The sequence below is a fragment of the Homarus americanus genome, unplaced genomic scaffold (assembly GCF_018991925.1).
Source record: "Homarus americanus isolate GMGI-L3 unplaced genomic scaffold, GMGI_Hamer_2.0 scaffold42643, whole genome shotgun sequence".
NCBI classification, from domain to species: Eukaryota; Metazoa; Arthropoda; class Malacostraca; order Decapoda; family Nephropidae; genus Homarus; species Homarus americanus.
In genome coordinates this window covers 1,946,494-1,964,321 of record NW_024747582.1, presented here as the reverse complement: position 1 = coordinate 1,964,321, position 17,828 = coordinate 1,946,494, and the positions used below count along the sequence as shown (strand labels likewise).

The following is a 17,828-nucleotide window of genomic DNA, read 5'->3' as shown; positions in this document are numbered from 1 at the left end:
ATTAACCTGAGATAAGAGTTTTAATGGGATCTGTCAGAGTAAAGAAGTACTGTACAGTCACCCACTAAGTCCCATCGCCTCTCCTCCCGAACCACAAACCCAGAGATTCAGAAGTGTGAACCCGAAGCCTTTATGGAGAGAATAGTACATCACTGCTTCTTGGTTCGGGTTCATGAGTAGCATTAGGGTGTTTAATCATCAAGTAAAATAAACTGAGGGGTCTAATCTTCAGGTGATCAGAATATAAATGGTAAAATACAGTATTATCAGTATAGGACATTTTATATATTCAACTGAGTGTATTAAAACATTTATAAAAGTATAAATCATTTTATAGAGATTAACAATAAAAACAACTAAGAAAATTTGAAAGACATACTCTGACTACTGTTTAAGATGATATATACAGCACAATTACAACTCCAATATACATAGTGTTAATTTTTTCCTGGCAAGACCTTTCCCAGTACTGAGACTGTAGCCAACAGCAACACAGAACCTCCCATCAATCACAAGTATAAAAGATGTGTTATAACAGCAAGCACAGAGAGAGAGAGGGAGAGTTGCTTTTAATTCCTGCTACTGTTCTCACTCGTGGATAAGAGTTTGCCAGACTGAGGAAAAACAAAAAAAGGTCAGCCTGACCCCTGTTTATGTCATCTTAATGCTACCTAGGAGAGGGGCGAGTGGTTAGGTTGGCATTAAGGTGAAATAAGGTCGGGGAAGGCTAATTGTCAGGTGATCCATAAACATAAGTGTTGGTAACATTCAAGAGGAGAATATTACCCATAGGAGGTGTGACAAACACTAGTCTATCACTTCTCAACATGATACAGTATACAGGTAGTACAGTATTGTAGTATTTTACTGTACTATATCGAGTTTATAAAATACACTTTATGAAAATATTGGTCTCTTAAGAAATACATAGGAGTAATTCCTTTAAAAATTAGATAACAAATTTATAAAACTTTATTTCTTTATTCATTAACTACAGTATTTAATTTTCTAGCAACTACAGGGTGACAAAAAAATATATGTATACACACTGCCTTCTAAATTTTTGTAGAGATTGCATGAAATCTTGTAGTACAGTGTTACAAGAAAGGTTTTGGTAGCAATTCAATCAAGCACAGTGAGAGTGGAAGGTGCATACACAAGAGGTGCAGTGGAATAGACGGCAGACTGGCCAGAGCAAGGCTGGAGAAACTTAACATAGGAGATATGTCCTCAGGCTGTGTTGATCAGTTCTGTTACCTGGGTGACATGATCAAAGCTGAAGCCTGATCAGTTGTATGAGTCAAAAGTGGGTGGGGGATGTTTAGGAAGCTGCTGCCTTTATTAACAGCAAGAAGACCTTCCCTACAAGTGAAAGAAAGGATATATGTGGCTGGTGTGAGATGTGGGATGAGCAGTGACACATGGGCAGTGACATAAGCAGACTTGAGTGAACTGAAATGAGAATGGTGAGGTGGATGTGTTAAGTGATGAAGAAATGTAGCTATGAGGGCAGCTGGGTATTGAGAGTGTTGGTGAAGTCCTGCATAGAGGCAGGTTGGGATGGTTCAGGCAGGTGGAGAGAATGGGTGAAACCAACTGGGGCCGAGAGATGCATGACCCTCAATGTGGAGTGGAGGAGAGCCAGGGGCAGGCCAAGAATGACATGGGGTGAGGCTGTAAGAAATGCCATTGAGTTAGGAACCTGACAAGACTGCAACAGATGGTGCAACATGGAGAGCTGCCATCAGGTAACTGCAATTAACCCATGCAAGTGTGAAAAATGGCCATTAAACACTGATAATGATAACAACAACAACATTCATGCAATTGCAACAAATACATGTATCTGTAGTCAGTGTGCAGTCTATACTATACTGTACTGTACATCTTTTTGAGTCACCCTGTATATATGGGTAAAATGTGAACTATATTATGTGTTAACTTTACATCTGGATAACATTATTCTACTGAAAATTTATATATTTTTTTCTGAAATTGGAATTATGATTAATATAATTGTAAACATGAAACAGAACCACATGTTAAGGCATTACATCAGGCACGGTTTATGGAAGACGTTTATAGTGTGCAGTACGAGACTAAAACTAAGTGTGGAGGAAGTTCTGGGCCTCTGACATTACCCTTTAAAAGACAACATCCTATTTTGAGGGTAGGTTAAGTTAGGTCAATTTCTTATGTATTTAATTTATATTCTCTCTCTTAAGTAAATATATAGCATAATTTATAATGGAAAAAATAATAATGTATACAGTAAAAACACAATGTCAATAATTACAGTGACCCCAAACGAGATACAATAGCTAGGGCAAGTCAGTTCGGAGACCCATTCCCGTGAATCTGTTTTACCGCGACGAACTTTTGACCCCGACTGTACATTATATTGATGATCTCTTAGTTGTGGAATCTTCGCATAACTGTTTTGTTTTGTCATGTTCATCACTCTAGTTAATATATGAGCTAGATAGAGGCTTCATATCTTATGGATTCTCCTCTCTATATACAGGTAGCGAGCGAGAGGGAGGTTCCACTTTACCAACAATATGTGGGTAATAATTCAGATGACTACAACTTGGTCATAACTGCATTTCCATCTCACACTCTTTTATGAAGTAACATTTTTATACACAGGTTATAGATCAAAGGAATTATTAAGTTAAATTTTAAGTTAAAGTCAAAGTGGAGTTATTAAATTCTCAATAATAAAGGTCGTGTCATCAAGAGGGACAGTAAATGATACTAGGGTCACGGCTGGATCATTAAAATCATCAAAATACACAAAAGTATTAAGTTGGTTTTAACCCCACATGGCAAATGTAACTCAGCTCGTAAACCCATAGGGGAGGGAATTTTCCGAGGGTCGACACATTTACTTCTTGTAGGCAAAGATAAAATACACCACCAGGAACGCAAACGGCAAGATGGCGCAGATGACCAGCACCGTGATCTTGACGTACGGCCACCAAGGTTCATTGCGGGGTAGGAGACGCTGCCACACAGAAGGTCGTCTCCCGGAGGTGCTACACTGACTCTCTGGGCAGTCAAACAGACCATCATAGCTGTTGAAGAGAAAGTTATTTATAAGTGATTCTGATAAACACTCAAGTGTGCTTCTTTACTTTTACTTTTATCCTCTTCGCCACTGATCGGCTCGTTAGCCACTTGGGTGGTCGGTCACATCTCTGTTACACACAATGTTGGCAAGTACTGGCAAGAACTGGTTCCTGAATGTATTTGAACCTGCTCTAGTGTTGGTCAAGTCTGAACCTTGAAACAGCTCACACTCGGTGCAGTAACAACACTCTCTGGCAGACTGTTCCAAGAGTTCACAACTCTCACTCCATAAAATTTTCCCCTGACAATTTTCCAAACTTATGGCTTATTCAGCTTTGAGCTGTGACTTCTAGAGGGGCAAGTATCTGCCAGTTCCAAATACTGTATAAACACTCAACTGAATGTCCTCTGAGATGTTTATAAACTTAATTAAGTCCTCCCTTGCCTGTCTAGAGGAAAAGCTAGGCAGTTGCAGGCATTCAAATCTCCCTGGGTAACTGAGGTGCCAGAGTGCAGACACCAGTCTGGTGGCCCTCCTTTGGACATTTTCAACCAAATGACAGTCCTCAGCATATCTCGGCGACCAGCCAGGGATGGAGATTTGTAAACCTTCAGATGAAATAGGCCAGGGTTTGTAATCCTCTAATTCTCACTGATACACTACATACCTACAAGTTTTCCATGATTTAACTGGTTGAAGGAAAGATCTCTCATGATAGCTAGGGACATGGTGATGGGTGGTGTGGAGGGTATTGGCCGTGAGAACAACTCCTTGGGTCTCATTGTACAAGTGTTGGCAAGACTGACAGACATGTACCTGTGGAGTAAATGAAGGAGTCAGTATGATAGGCACGGATTGGCTGAATCTCATAATATTCAACAAGTCACTGGAGGGATATATAGTTTGCTAGGTGGAGGCTTCACATCTAACAGACCCTCAATATAATGGCATTCCCTCTCCATATAGTACATTAAGTAGGGGTTCCACTATACTAAACTGATAATTACTTTACATAAATACTCACGTTTTGTTGAGTGGGCGTACTACAGGTCAAATCCAGAGGTTCTTCAACACTATTTCCATTTCCCATAGTTACTCCTACATCAATAACGTCTTCCTTTTCATATGTGACTGTGTTATTTCCTTTATTTTGTCGAATATTGGTATTGTCTGTTAATTCTTCTTCCCTGTTTGTTTTTGTAGTTTCCTGATGGTTGGTCTTTTTATCCGTGCAGTTAAATTCATTTGTGTTTAATTCATTTTTCATTATCACTTCATTTGGCTCTGAATCCATTGTCCGCTGAATATGTGATGTCGCCATGATTAACCAATTCCTCTATCCACATTCACTTTCTTGCACAATAACAAATAATCACGAACCCATGTAAACATATACGATGATTTTACGGAATGAAAACACCAAACTGCTACGTCCTGGGCTAGATTATGTTGAGAGAAACCAGCGTGAAGAAGATGGCAGACCAGGCGAGGAACCCCACCGTTATGCCTAGCAGGAGCCAACCTTTTGGTCTAACCCACGTAAGTAGTTCAACCTGAGTAGGAAAGTGAAAGCAAAAGAACTAAGTAAAAAGTAAGTGTTGATGCTCATTGTCACGTATATAACATTACTCATAATATTATCACAACAGTATGGCCAGGTTTATATGTATTATGGCCCTGGGTATATGTAGTAAGGACCTGGGTATATGTATTATGGCCCTGGGTATATGTATTATGGCCCCGTGTATATGTATTATGACCCCGTGTATATGTATTATGGCCCCGTGTATATGTGTTATGGCCCTGGGTGTATGTATTATGGCCCTTGTACATAACAACACATAACTGACCTTAGACTTGGGTGGAGCGTCACTCTTGCAGTTACATACAGCGGTACTCTCAACACAGGGGCAGTTTGCTGGCGGTGAGGAGAGGTCCGGCTGTGGATGGTGAGATGGATAGATAGATGGATGGATGGATGGATGGATGGATGGATATTTCATCATGTATACACAGACAGTACCCGGAGACAGTACCTGGGGACAATGCCTGAACAGTACCAAGACAGTACCTGGACAGTATATATGGCCGGGGCAGATGGTTGTATGTCCTGGTTATGACAGGTGGTTCCAGTACCTTCCTTCACATATCCTCCATTCTCCATCTGCCGACCACACAAGGTCAATTAGAGTGGTTTGAACGGCAATTAACTATAGTGGCTTTTAGACGTAAGTTACAATGGTTTAAAAATTTATCTGCCTGTCTATCAATCATTAACGCCTCATATTCCTCACTAATAAAACAACTTTATAAAACTAACAATAATTTATCTCATTTAATTTCTTAAGGGGAATATAACACTTAAAGAATTATATTATAGTTTTAAATTAATTAACTTACGAGAGAGAGAGAGAGAGAGAGAGAGAGAGAGAGAGAGAGAGAGAATACTAATGGGGCATATCCTCAATATGCCCACATCAACAATAGTTAAGTAGGAAGCACATACTTAACCCGTGTGTGTGTGTGTGTGTAGTATAGTAGCACCTCGTTCCCTCAAGTGTTCACAAGAGATGGCGTGAACAACCTCCCAGCGTTTGAGGAGAAAAACTGAACAAATTGACAAAGGCTAAAGGTTCATAAGAGTCCCGGCCCTGATATGGTGCATCCCAGTGTTGAGAGAATTGTAACAAGTTTGCCGGGCTAGTTAATATCCTGTTCTGTAAATGCCTGGGTGAGCAAAAGGTCCCCTGTGACTGGAAGATGGCTGATGTGAGTCCTATATTCAAGAGGGACGATCGTCACTCCACGAATCAGCATTGTGTGTAAAGTACTAGAGAGCATTATAAGAGATGCCATGGTGGAACATCTGCTACGAAACAACCTTGTGAAGAAATGCCAACACGTTTTATGCTGGAACGCTCCCGCTTGACGCAATCACTTAATTAAGGTACTTCATGTGTGGACACGGATCCTGGTGGTTATACCGATAATATTCTGTATATCTAGACTGTGCCAAGACTTTCCACAGCGTACTCTATGAAAGGCTGAGAAATAAACTGGAAGGGTACGGGGAAGTGTCCTTGCGTGTGGCAGAAACTGTCTTCATGACTGTAATCAGCGTGTGGTGGTTAATGGTACGAAATCGTCATGTGTAGTTGTGTCTAGCAGAGTACCACAGGGCAGTGTACTGGGCCCGCTGTTTTCTGTCTGTTTCATAAATGATATGCCAGAAGCTATACACTGTGTAGAGTTACAGAAAGATCTCTGTCAGCTTCAAGAGTGGTCCAAGAAATGACTGTTCAGTGATGCATCTGGGTCGTACCAGCAGTAAGGAGGCGTATCACATGCCCCAACAGGACGGAAAAACTTCATTAATAGACTGAATGTGAAAAGAACCTGGGTGTGTAAGTTGACAATGAGCTGAAGTTCTCGGGCCATTGCGAGAAGGTGAATCAAGCAACTAAGCGTACATATCTAGACCGTCCGTCTCTCGTAACACTACTCAAGAGCGAGGTGCTTCCCCGTCTGGAGTACTGTCACCCCGTCTGATCCCCGGGAAATATTAGAGACTGTCAGTTGATTGAAAATGTCCAACGGGCGAGGGGTGACTTATTTAAAGTTTAGAAACATCTCAGAGTGCACTACTCAGTAAATTGTCCATACCTAGAGATGGCAGACGCCCGCCGCACTAGAGGAAAAAAGAGCTTAAGGTTGAAGAAGCCACAAGTCGGAGTGAGAATTGTGAACTCTAGGAACAACATTGCCTGAGTGTGTTGTGGCGGCACCCTGAGTATGTGTTGTAGTACTACTATAATAACACTCAGTATATGTTGTAGCACTACTAGCTTTATTCAGTACAGAATAGTGACGTCACAATAACATGGAAAAAATAATCAAACGGTGACGTCACTGGTTTATGACGCAAGAATGACATAATGCAATGTAGAGACTTGTGATTGGCCAGAGCCACACTTGGGCTTCCCACGAACACATAACTTTTCCCACTCCCTTCACTCGCGTTTTAATGGCTATTTGTTTTTTCAGACAGGTATTTTATAGGTATTAAAAGAGTAAGGATATTTTAAACAGTGTATCTCAGAACAGAAAGTGATATTACCCCGAGTGACAATAATTACCTTTGTCAACATGGATTTATCGAAGCAGAGACGAGATGGTGCAATACAACACATTACATACATACAAACCACATACAGTATTTAATGTCTTTATAACTATGTACAACCTCTTTTGCGATGATTTTCTACCATATTTTACGTCTTAAAACTTTGTTCATATATTTCTAAAAGCAACATTACATGCAAACAATTGATAAGTTTTTTTTAACGAGTTACACACACATTTATTAAGCCATGAATGTATATATAAAACATATATGTTACCACCATTCGAGTATCCACGAATTTTAAGTGTTTTCAGGTATATCTTAATTAACAATATAACAAAATACCAATTAACAACACAACTCACGGAGGAAGAAAGTCGTACATCCTCCCTCTGTGAAGCCGAGGCGGGAACTAACCAGGCAGTAACTACAACAATACGTGACAGAACCCGATGGTAAAACCGAGTTTGTTTACATTGTCTATCACGGGTGTTGGCCAGCCAGCTGTTGAAGCACTCTCTCTTTTATGATGACAAAATAAAATGTCAAGCAGCGATTTCGATTGATAGATACAGTAGATAGATAGATATTCTATAAAACCAGTATACAGGTGTATATAAATTCAAGATGTATATATAAAATGCCGGTATACAGTATACATACATATAATTGCTGTATACGGTACATATATGGATATTTGTTTATATATGATGAAATACGCACACACACACACACACATACACATCCTATGTAATACAAATTACATACGTACACATACATACATAAACACGTACCTACATACACACATATATATACACACTCACCCCATTTAACACAAACCAAATTCGTATACACAAACCTACGTACACACGCACACATATACATACACACATGGAGTTTGAGTTTACATATAACACGTGTATGAAATCAGACTGTATACATGAAAAAAATTATTAATTATCATGAATCAGCTAATAAGTTGATATAGCCAACAGCAATAGAGTTTAATAGCAGACAAATTTATGCTCACATGACTCAGGCACACACTTCCTTAATGAGCACCATAGTTAATTTGTTAAGATTAATGTTTAAATGTATATTAGTGTACAGTATTTCCCGCTGGTAGTTCTATCTCCCCCTCACACACACACCTACAGACCCACACGCTAATAAATTACACCAACTCTTAGAATTAACCAATGACCTTGAGACCACCTGTTTATACTGACAAAATGCACGTGCACACCCGTGACGTCACAGCCCGTATGAGTGACGTCACAACACAAAAATGTAATTAATATCACCCGGAAACAAATCTTTGTTTGTTTATATTTATATATATATATATATTTAATTATACTATATACACTTCAATTAGTATATAAATTAACAATATGTACATACAACTTGTCTACCTGGCTTCTATGTAATTTAAAACGTTAAGAGAAATAAAGTCTGTGTCCCTCGATGACGTGACATGTCACCAAACCCCGCCTCCCTCGATGACGTGACATGTCACCAAATCCCGCCTCCCTCGATGACGTGACATGTCACCAAATCCCGCCTCCCTCGATGACGTGACATGTCACCAAACCCCGCCTCCCTCCATGACGTGACATGTCACCAACCCCGCCTCCCCTCCATGACGTGACGCATCACGACATGACGTGACAAAACCCCGATGACCTCACCAAACCCCACTCCCTCGATGACGTGACATGTCAAACCCCGCCTCGATGACGTGACATGTCACCAAACCCCGCCTCCCTCGATGACGTGACATGTCACCAAACCCCGCCTCCCTCGATGACGTGACATGTCACCAAACCCCGCCTCCCTCGATGACGTGACATGTCACCAAACCCCGCCTCCCTCGATGACGTGACATGTCACCAAACCCCACCTCCCTCACAGTCTGACGACACTTCCTCAGTCTTAAGACTTTCACTTCTCCCGCACTCGATTTCAACAGCCTCCCGTGACTGGCATTAAGGCTGGTGTTAGTTTAGGTTGGGTTGGGTAGGTTAAGGTTGGGTTAGGTTGAAATTACAATATCACTATATATATAATAATGACCAAAACACAATAGGCCGAGTTTTATCTAACCGCACAACCTTGTCATGTGTGGTCGGCCTAGCATACACGAGCCTTCCTGTTCCTCGACCAAATAACATTAATTTCCCATTAACAATTTTTATCGCTATCTCCTCTAACAATTTCTATTGCTTTCTATTTAATTGTCCGCCAAACTAGCGAGGCAAGACCCAAATACTACTACTAATAATAATAAAGGTAACAATAATAATAACAATAGTAATAATAATAATAACAACAATAATAACAACAATAATAATAACAATAATAATAATAATAATAATAACAACAACAACAATAGTAATAATCTAAGTTAATTTCAGATTAGAGTGGCGCCTGAGATACACTACAGACAGACAAACATTTACCCCCACACGATGACCGGAGGGGCATAAGAGCCACATACATACATACTTATCACTATCCAATCACACACAAGTCGCTCTCTGATTGGTGTTCTGTCTCCAGTTAATATAATGAAGCCACTTAATTGGTCCGTTCGGTCTTTAGGTTTAATGAACGAGGCGACCTCATTGGTCCATTGACTCATGTGACTTAATGAGTGGTTGTTTCATTTGAGAGAGAGAGAGAGAGAGAGAGAGAGAGAGCTCAGTATTAATACCACGCTTGACAAACATTTACTCACCTGTTTTAAAGCGATCGTATTAGTTTCTGTCATGTTTACTACAGTGCTTCACGTCTGCTTCACTTAAGTGCTTTGTTCACTCTTCACAAAGTCTTACGCTGTATTTCTTAATAATCGTTCGGAAAAATATCAAAATCTCTTTCAAATTTTCTTAAATATATCCATATCTCTCATTTACTTCCCTAATTAGTACATTAAATTTATGTTCCCACGTAAAATATTAGCCAACAGTGGAGAGAGAAATGACACGTCCTCCCGTAATCGTGTCCTGGGGTTGACTGATAAACGAAGCTTCTCCAGCCTCCAGCTCACCCATACGTCACGTGGCTACGACAGGTGCCAATTAGTAAATATTAAATAACATAAACGAGACCTTTACACCACTGCCCGATCTAATATATCTTATATAGTGACTATCCAATATAATCTAACGGAATTATCCACGAGTAGTTGGGTTTAGGTTAGGTTAGGTCGGGATGGGTAAATTTTCTTCCATCTCTTCCTTCCTCCTCTTCCTCCTGCTGCTGCTTCTCTCCCTTCTCCTCCTCTCCTTACTCCTTATCTTCCTCCTTCTCATACTAAGACAACATCAAAGACATACTCAGATCATGACAGGCAGGAAGTACGCTACAGTCGTCTATCATGCCGCCCATCTACCGTGAGAGAGACGGGTGGTGGACCTTGGTGGTAGTAGGTAGGGGTGGAGGTGGGTAGAGCAGGAGGTGCGCGCCTTAAACTGGCTAACAACTTTACCGATAACAGCAAAGTTCTTGAGCGTCGACAAACAAGAATTCACAGATGCCATTGCTCTAAGGTAAGGTAGGCCAGTAGAAGGTTTGCCCTCCCAATATGTGTGTGGCTCAGCAGGCTATGAAGTACAAGATAGGGGGCATGGTGAAGTAAGGGATTTCACAGCAAATATACTGAAGGAAATCTGCCACGACGTCATGGTGGAACCGCCAGTCCTTCCATTGGACGGTGAGAACCTCCGTCACAGGACTTCAAATACATCCAACGAAGCCCAAGTGGACGTCAGTGCTCGAGGATTCTGGCCGTGGGGACAGCAAGCCTTATTTGATGTCAGGATATTCGACCCCATGGCCGCATGTTGCCGTAGCTTGTCTCTTGAGAACAAGTCATATGGGGAGAGAATTCAAAATGCTGATCATAGCAGCTTCACTCCTCTGGCAGGATGGGACCAAGTGCAAGACGCTTGCACGCAAGACTGAACGGAAGCAGCAGCCCAGAAGTTACGTTGCAGCCTGGTTGAGATGTCGACTGTCCTTCTCTCTGCTTAGGTCTGCATTGCTTTGCCTCAGGGGAACGAGATCATCGGCCCCAAAGCCAACAAGTCGCAGACATTAACTATAAGGCAACAGTCAGTGAATGCCACATAGATCTGCCCCTTAACTAACACAGCTAAGGTGGCTACTTTTGGATTAGGATATTTAATATTAAGGTCATAGAATGGCGGCGAAGGTGTGGCTATTGGGGGAGGCTGGAGACCAAGTTAATCATCGTAGTAGTAGTAGCAGTAGTAGTGTGTGTGTGTAGTAGTAGTGTGTGTGTGTAGTAGTAGTGTGTGTGTGTAGTAGTAGTGTGTGTGTGTAGTAGTAGTGTGTGTGTGCAGTAGTAGTGTGTGTGTAGTAGTAGTGATGTAATTAAAACTAATGCACACCTGTGGCTCGTTTGTGACATCTCGTGTGTTTGTTAGATATATACTTAGGTGGCAAGAGTGTTGTATTGAGTGGAGTGAGACAGCTTGAAGCGTGAGGTGAAGCTTGGCAAACACTGGGTAGCCTCAAGACGTGATGCAGCATACAAACAGACAGGACATTTACGAGTTGTGAATTAATATACCATGAACATCTCACTGTCTGGCGAACACTGGCAGTGAGATTGTTTACAGCCGAGAGCGATTGTGATCAAGATTTATTTGTCATTGTTATCTTAATTATCTATAACTTAGATCACTAATTACGGAACACCGGAGGAATAACCACCATAACCTAATCACCCTAATCTAATCTCACTTAACCTATCCTAACCTAACCTAACGTAAACCTAACATAACCTAACGTAAACCTAACCTAACTTTGTACTAACCCAACATAACCTAACCACTAAACTAACCTAGGTCAAACACACACTGAATCCAAACAATCAAGCACAGATAACTAAGTCGGTCACAGTACAGCAGTTATCGTTCTCAAGTGTCCTGCATCACGGTAGATAACAGACACTCTCAGTCGTGGTTATAACTACTGGTATATAGGTACTGTTTGGCGTGGTTGTAGGTGTATATAATTGGTTTGGTTAGGGTAAGTCAGGTTAAGTTAGGTCAGATTTTTATAGTGAATAAAAACTCGTATAGAAGATATGTTAAGAATGTTTAGTTATAGGATTGTAAAGTGAGGAAAGTTTGGTAGCGTGGCCGGTTAGTTTATTAACTGTTAATATATTCTTGGGGGAAATCTTCTAAGTATAGCTATTTATTATTCACTCAATGGTACGGACACATTAATAAATCATTATATCGAAGTTACTCGACAATGACTCTCGGACACAAACATGATATGGATACACTTCCCGCCATAAGTAACTCACCCTAATGAATCGGTCTGACAATGACTCACGTGTGACCTGAGGGAGGCCCAGCGGCTGGGGAAGCTGCTGGACTATGTCTCCTAGGGAGACTGCTAGCTGGAGACTCGGTGCTGGGGAGGGAAGTCTCCCTCTGGGACGGCCCCTTCCCTATTACCAAAATAATCCATATGCCTCGTGGAAGGAGCTGCAGGCTCCTTATATTGGCGATAACAAGCAGGGAAATGTCGTCACTAATCTGTGTGTGTCTGGTCAGGTGACAGGTGTACTGGTTGGAGGGAAGCTTCTTGAGTAACACGGTCATGTCGCTGGGTTAGCTAATGACGTGGCGGTGAGAACTCTGGGTCACTGTTACCTCTCTTGGGTCAGGTGCGTGGTCAGGTCGCCGGGTTAACTCAGCTCTCCTGGGTCAGGTCTCACGGTAGGGTGTGTCAACTGGCGTGGGTGTACTCCTGCTCATCTACTTTTCTGTTATATGTGTTGTCTCTCATTAATTTTTTTACGAATTTACATTAACTTTTATAATATTCACGTCTGTGTACATATTAACCAATCACAGTCACCCATCACATACTGTACTGTACGCTGATACACACCTGTTGCCAAGAACGAGACAACAGCAACAGGTACCAGCATTAAGTCGACCTTGACGCACTGATCCCGGACCTTGTGAGAGAACATAAGTTCCCGAATTCCCGGAGAAAGGGGAGGAGGACACGTGGTCATGACAATACATTATAGTACCAAGTGAAGGTGGTTCGGCTACACCCCGTCGAGAGCACCTCTCCCAAGTAACCCAACCTCCTGGGGGAAGTTTTTCGACATATCGGGAGGCCACAAAGGTCATCTGCAGACAGGTGAGTGGTGGCCAGGCAGGTGCAGGACGTCCTGGTCATCAACGGAGTCCCAATCGAGGTAGAAATCAACGTCGAAATTGGACACCTGGCCCAGTTGATCGGTGACCAACTCCACGTCGTAAGGAAGCTGACCAGTGAAGTGGTGAGCTCCCCAAAGACACTACCAAGACCTACGTTGCCAGACCCACACGTGCCAGCGATACGTACACCCTGAGAAGTGCCTGGCTCGGGAGGTCTGCGTCACGTGTACGACCATCGAGCACCAGGCACTACGCGTACGACGAAACCGACGGAATGTACAGTTTGTGGCGGCCCTCCTCTGACCGGGAGTGTTCCAAGTGGAGTGTAGGGGAGCTAAGATGTTAACCCTGAAACACCCTTACTACATGGAGACTCTTCTTGTATGTAGTAAAGGAAGGAACAAGAGCATAGAAGACACAAAGAAATAAGATAAAGAAATATGAACAGTACGAAAAAGGAACACAAAAAGTGAAAGTGGTCTAACTCACAAGTCTCCGCCGCGTTAACCAGAGCAGTTGACGACCAGGAAATCAATCAATCAAGCAACATTGTAAAGTTTATCAACAGTTACCATGTTCACTCCCAGCCAATTTCACTTTTATTACATTGTTGAAATTCCTTACATGCATATCATATGCCAGACAGGTAAAGATCTTGCAACTAGAATTAAACAACACAAATACAGTGTTAGGACAGGCCAGGAATCCAATGCTCTGTTTGTTCATTTGAGGGATAACAAGCATTGCATTGACTGGGATAATGCCTCCTCAATATTACCATGTAATTCAATTGATAGTAGGAACATCATAGAATCTAGTCTTATTAAACATACCGAAGCATTCAACATGAATTTGAGTAACGGCATGTACAAGCTGGACAATTTTGTAATTAAGAAGATTTGTGACCAGGTGAGAAGGCCGGGTCACCTGACCATCTGACCTGACCACCAACCGTTGTGTGCTATTTAAAGATTAGTAGGGTCATTACCTAATACCTGACCATTGTGGACCTGGTCTCACCCTTCTCTGTATATATACACCTTGATTTGTATTTCTTTCTCTAGTCTGTACTCACCCCTGAAGATGTGAATTACACGAAAGCGCTTGGGAACTTCGTGTTTTCTTCTTTCCTTGTGGTTATCAGCATATACCTAGATCACGCGCACCTACAGTGATTTACTTGCATATATATATATATATATATATATATATATATATATATATATATATATATATATATATATATATATATATATATATATATATATATAAGGGGTTCAAAGATTCGTGAGTTCATGGATGGGTTCGAAGTCAGGATTTACACATGACTTCATCCCCTGAACCAGGCAGCAACACCACCAATACTTCACCCAGTAGAACCAAACACACAATGTGCTTGAATACTTCTCACGCAAATGTGAATAACAAAGTGTGCGGCCAGACATACTGCCTCACACGCCTGTACTCGCGCAGTTGTGAATAAGTTACCCTTTATGTATAGAACTAAACAAATAATGTAATTGAAATACTGTGTAACATTCAGTGCCATAATATCCTGACCACGGGGGTTAATTATTATGACCCTTTGTAAGCCCTACACTGTAATCCTTTTCCGCTACCGCTCACAGGATGAGTATGGGGTGCACAATAAACTAGCGGCTGTGAGCGGCAAAACCAATCAAATCAAATCACCCAGTACGTCATAACACACAAGAATTATACCACACTACAATTAAATATGTTATACGTGAACATTAGTGACTCAACAGTCCTATGGGTCACACATGTTTGATTGTTTCTCGTAGTGATAACATAAGATTTACGAGCTGGTTAACTTAAGGTAAAATACAATGTCATTAAATTAACACTGACACTCTACGTTCACTTAATACCAGGTCGGAGCCGAAATTAATACCGAGACTCTACCTTAAATACTAGATACGTTCAGTTAATATCAGTTAGGAGAGACAATTAACACATTTAAAATTATCGAACCTTATATAACAATAAAAATACATAATAATAATCGTTATATCATCTATGGGCTAAATTTCCTATAATTATGTCACTTATTCTTTCATTAATTTCCATATATAATTACACCACCAATTATAATCAATGTCTTTGTTTTCAATGACTGACAAAAGAAAGATAAACACATTTCCTTGTTGTATTGTGTACCCGTACGTGTGTATTTCATCCTGACATATTCTCAAACATACATAATTCATTCATGTCATATCATTCGAATAATTAACAATAATATCACATACCGCGGATTAATTAGCGTATCCTGAGACGCGGCCGCAGACACATCAACTCCCTCTAACAGTCTGGGGTACACTGACGAGATACGGAACTCCATAACCTGTTTTATATAATGCGATGAACACATACACACACACGACCTGTCATAGTTGCCACACACACCCGGATGTTTATTGTTTGTGAATGTTTGTGTTAGTGTGTATGTTTACCTTGTATATACAGTATATGTGTGTGTTTGTGTGTGAGTGTGTATTATGTCTCTAAACACAAACCTCAAGGGACTTTATAAACACCATGGATATACAGTGGGTATACTTTACGGGTATACTTTACGGGTATACTTTACGGGTATGCATTACAATGGCATCTATCAATCTGAACTGAAGAAAAAAAATCACTTGCACTTCAATAAGATATAACAATGTACAGTTCCTTTCAGAAGTTGGTGGTACACTGGCGGTGAGGGTACATAGTCTGTTGTACCCTTCCTGGACGACAGATCACCACGCCGACCCTCCCACATAGTCTGTTGTACCCTTCCTGGACGACAGATCACAACGCCGACCCTCCCACATAGTGTGTTGTACCCTTCCTGGACGACAGATCACCACGCCGACCCTCCCACATTGTCTGTTGTACCCTTCCTGGACGACAGATCACCACGCCGACCCTCCCACATAGTCTGTTGTACCCTTCCTGGACGACAGATCACCACGCCGACCCTCCCACAGTCTGTTGTACCCTTCTGGACGACAGATCACCACGCCGACCCTCCCACATAGTCTGTTGTACCCTTCCTGGACGACAGATCCTCCCCGACCCTCCCACATAGTCTGTTGTACCCTTCCTGGACGACAGATCACCACGCCGACCCTCCCACATAGTCTGTTGTACCCTTCTGGACGACAGATCACCACGCCGACCCTCCCACAGTCTGTTGTACCCTTCCTGGACGACAGATCACTACACCGACCCTCCCACAGTCTGCTGTACCTTCCTGGACGACAGATCACTACACCGACCCTCCCACATAGTCTGTTGTACCCTTCCTGGACGACAGATCACCACGCCGACCCTCCCACAGTCTGTTGTACCCTTCATGGACGACAGATCACCCGCCGACCCTCCACATAGTCTGTTGTACCCTTCTGGACGACCGATCACTACACCGACCCTCCCACATAGTCTGTTGTACCCTTCTGAACGACAGATCACTACACCGACCCTCCCACATAGTCTGTTGTACCCTTCCTGGACGACAGAACACCGTCGACCCTCCACATAGTCTGTTTGTACCCTTCCTGGACGACAGATCACTACACCGACCCTCCCATAGTCTGTTGTACCCTTCTGGACGACAGATCACCGTCGACCCTCCACATAGTCTGTTGTACCCTTCGGACGACAGATCACTACCGACCCTCCCACATAGTCTGTTGTACCCTTCCTGGACGACAGATCACCACGCCGACCCTCCCACATAGTCTGTTTACCCTTCCTGGACGACAGATCACTACACCGACCCTCCCACATAGTGTGTTGTACCCTTCCTGGACAGATCACCACGCCGACCCTCCCACAGGTCTGTTGTACCCTTCGGACGACAGATCACCGCACCGACCCTCCCACATAGTCTGCTGTACCTTCCTGGACGACCGATCACTACACCGACCCTCCCACATAGTCTGTTGTACCCTTCCTGAACGACAGATCACTACACCGACCCTCCCACATAGTCTGTTGTACCCTTCCTGGACGACAGATCACCTCGACCACCTCCACATAGTCTGTTGTACCCTTCCTGGACGACAGATCACTACCGACCCTCCCACATAGTCTGTTGTACCCTTCCTGGACGACAGATCACACCTCGACCCTCCCCATAGTCTGTTGTACCCTTCCTGGACGACAGATCACTACACCGACCCTCCCACATAGTCTGTTGTACCCTTCCTGGACGACAGATCACCACGCCGACCCTCCACATAGTCTGTTGTACCCTTCTGGACGACAGATCACTACACCGACCCTCCCACATAGTCTGTTGTACCCTTCCTGGACGACAGATCACCGCCGACCCTCCCACATAGTCTGTTGTACCCTTCCTGGACGACAGATCACTACACCGACCCTCCCACATAGT

At 42.4% G+C, this 17,828-nt stretch overlaps 1 long non-coding RNA gene across 3 annotated transcripts; it reads right to left on the bottom strand.

Moving 5' to 3' along the window:
* Nucleotides 1–316: 316 nt before the first annotated feature.
* Nucleotides 317–15,777, bottom strand: LOC121879774. 3 transcript variants are annotated; one of them, XR_006091417.1, is made up of 6 exons: nt 15,691–15,777; nt 5,145–5,237; nt 4,924–5,013; nt 4,098–4,626; nt 3,741–3,889; nt 317–3,077 (listed from the first exon to the last, which is right to left on the bottom strand). It is a non-coding gene; the product is annotated as an uncharacterized LOC121879774 (long non-coding RNA). The 3 variants fall into 3 exon arrangements; XR_006091416.1 differs by lacking the exon at nt 15,691–15,777 and adding an exon at nt 9,937–10,228; XR_006091415.1 differs by lacking the exon at nt 15,691–15,777 and adding an exon at nt 7,562–7,693.
* Nucleotides 15,778–17,828: the final 2,051 nt, after the last annotated feature.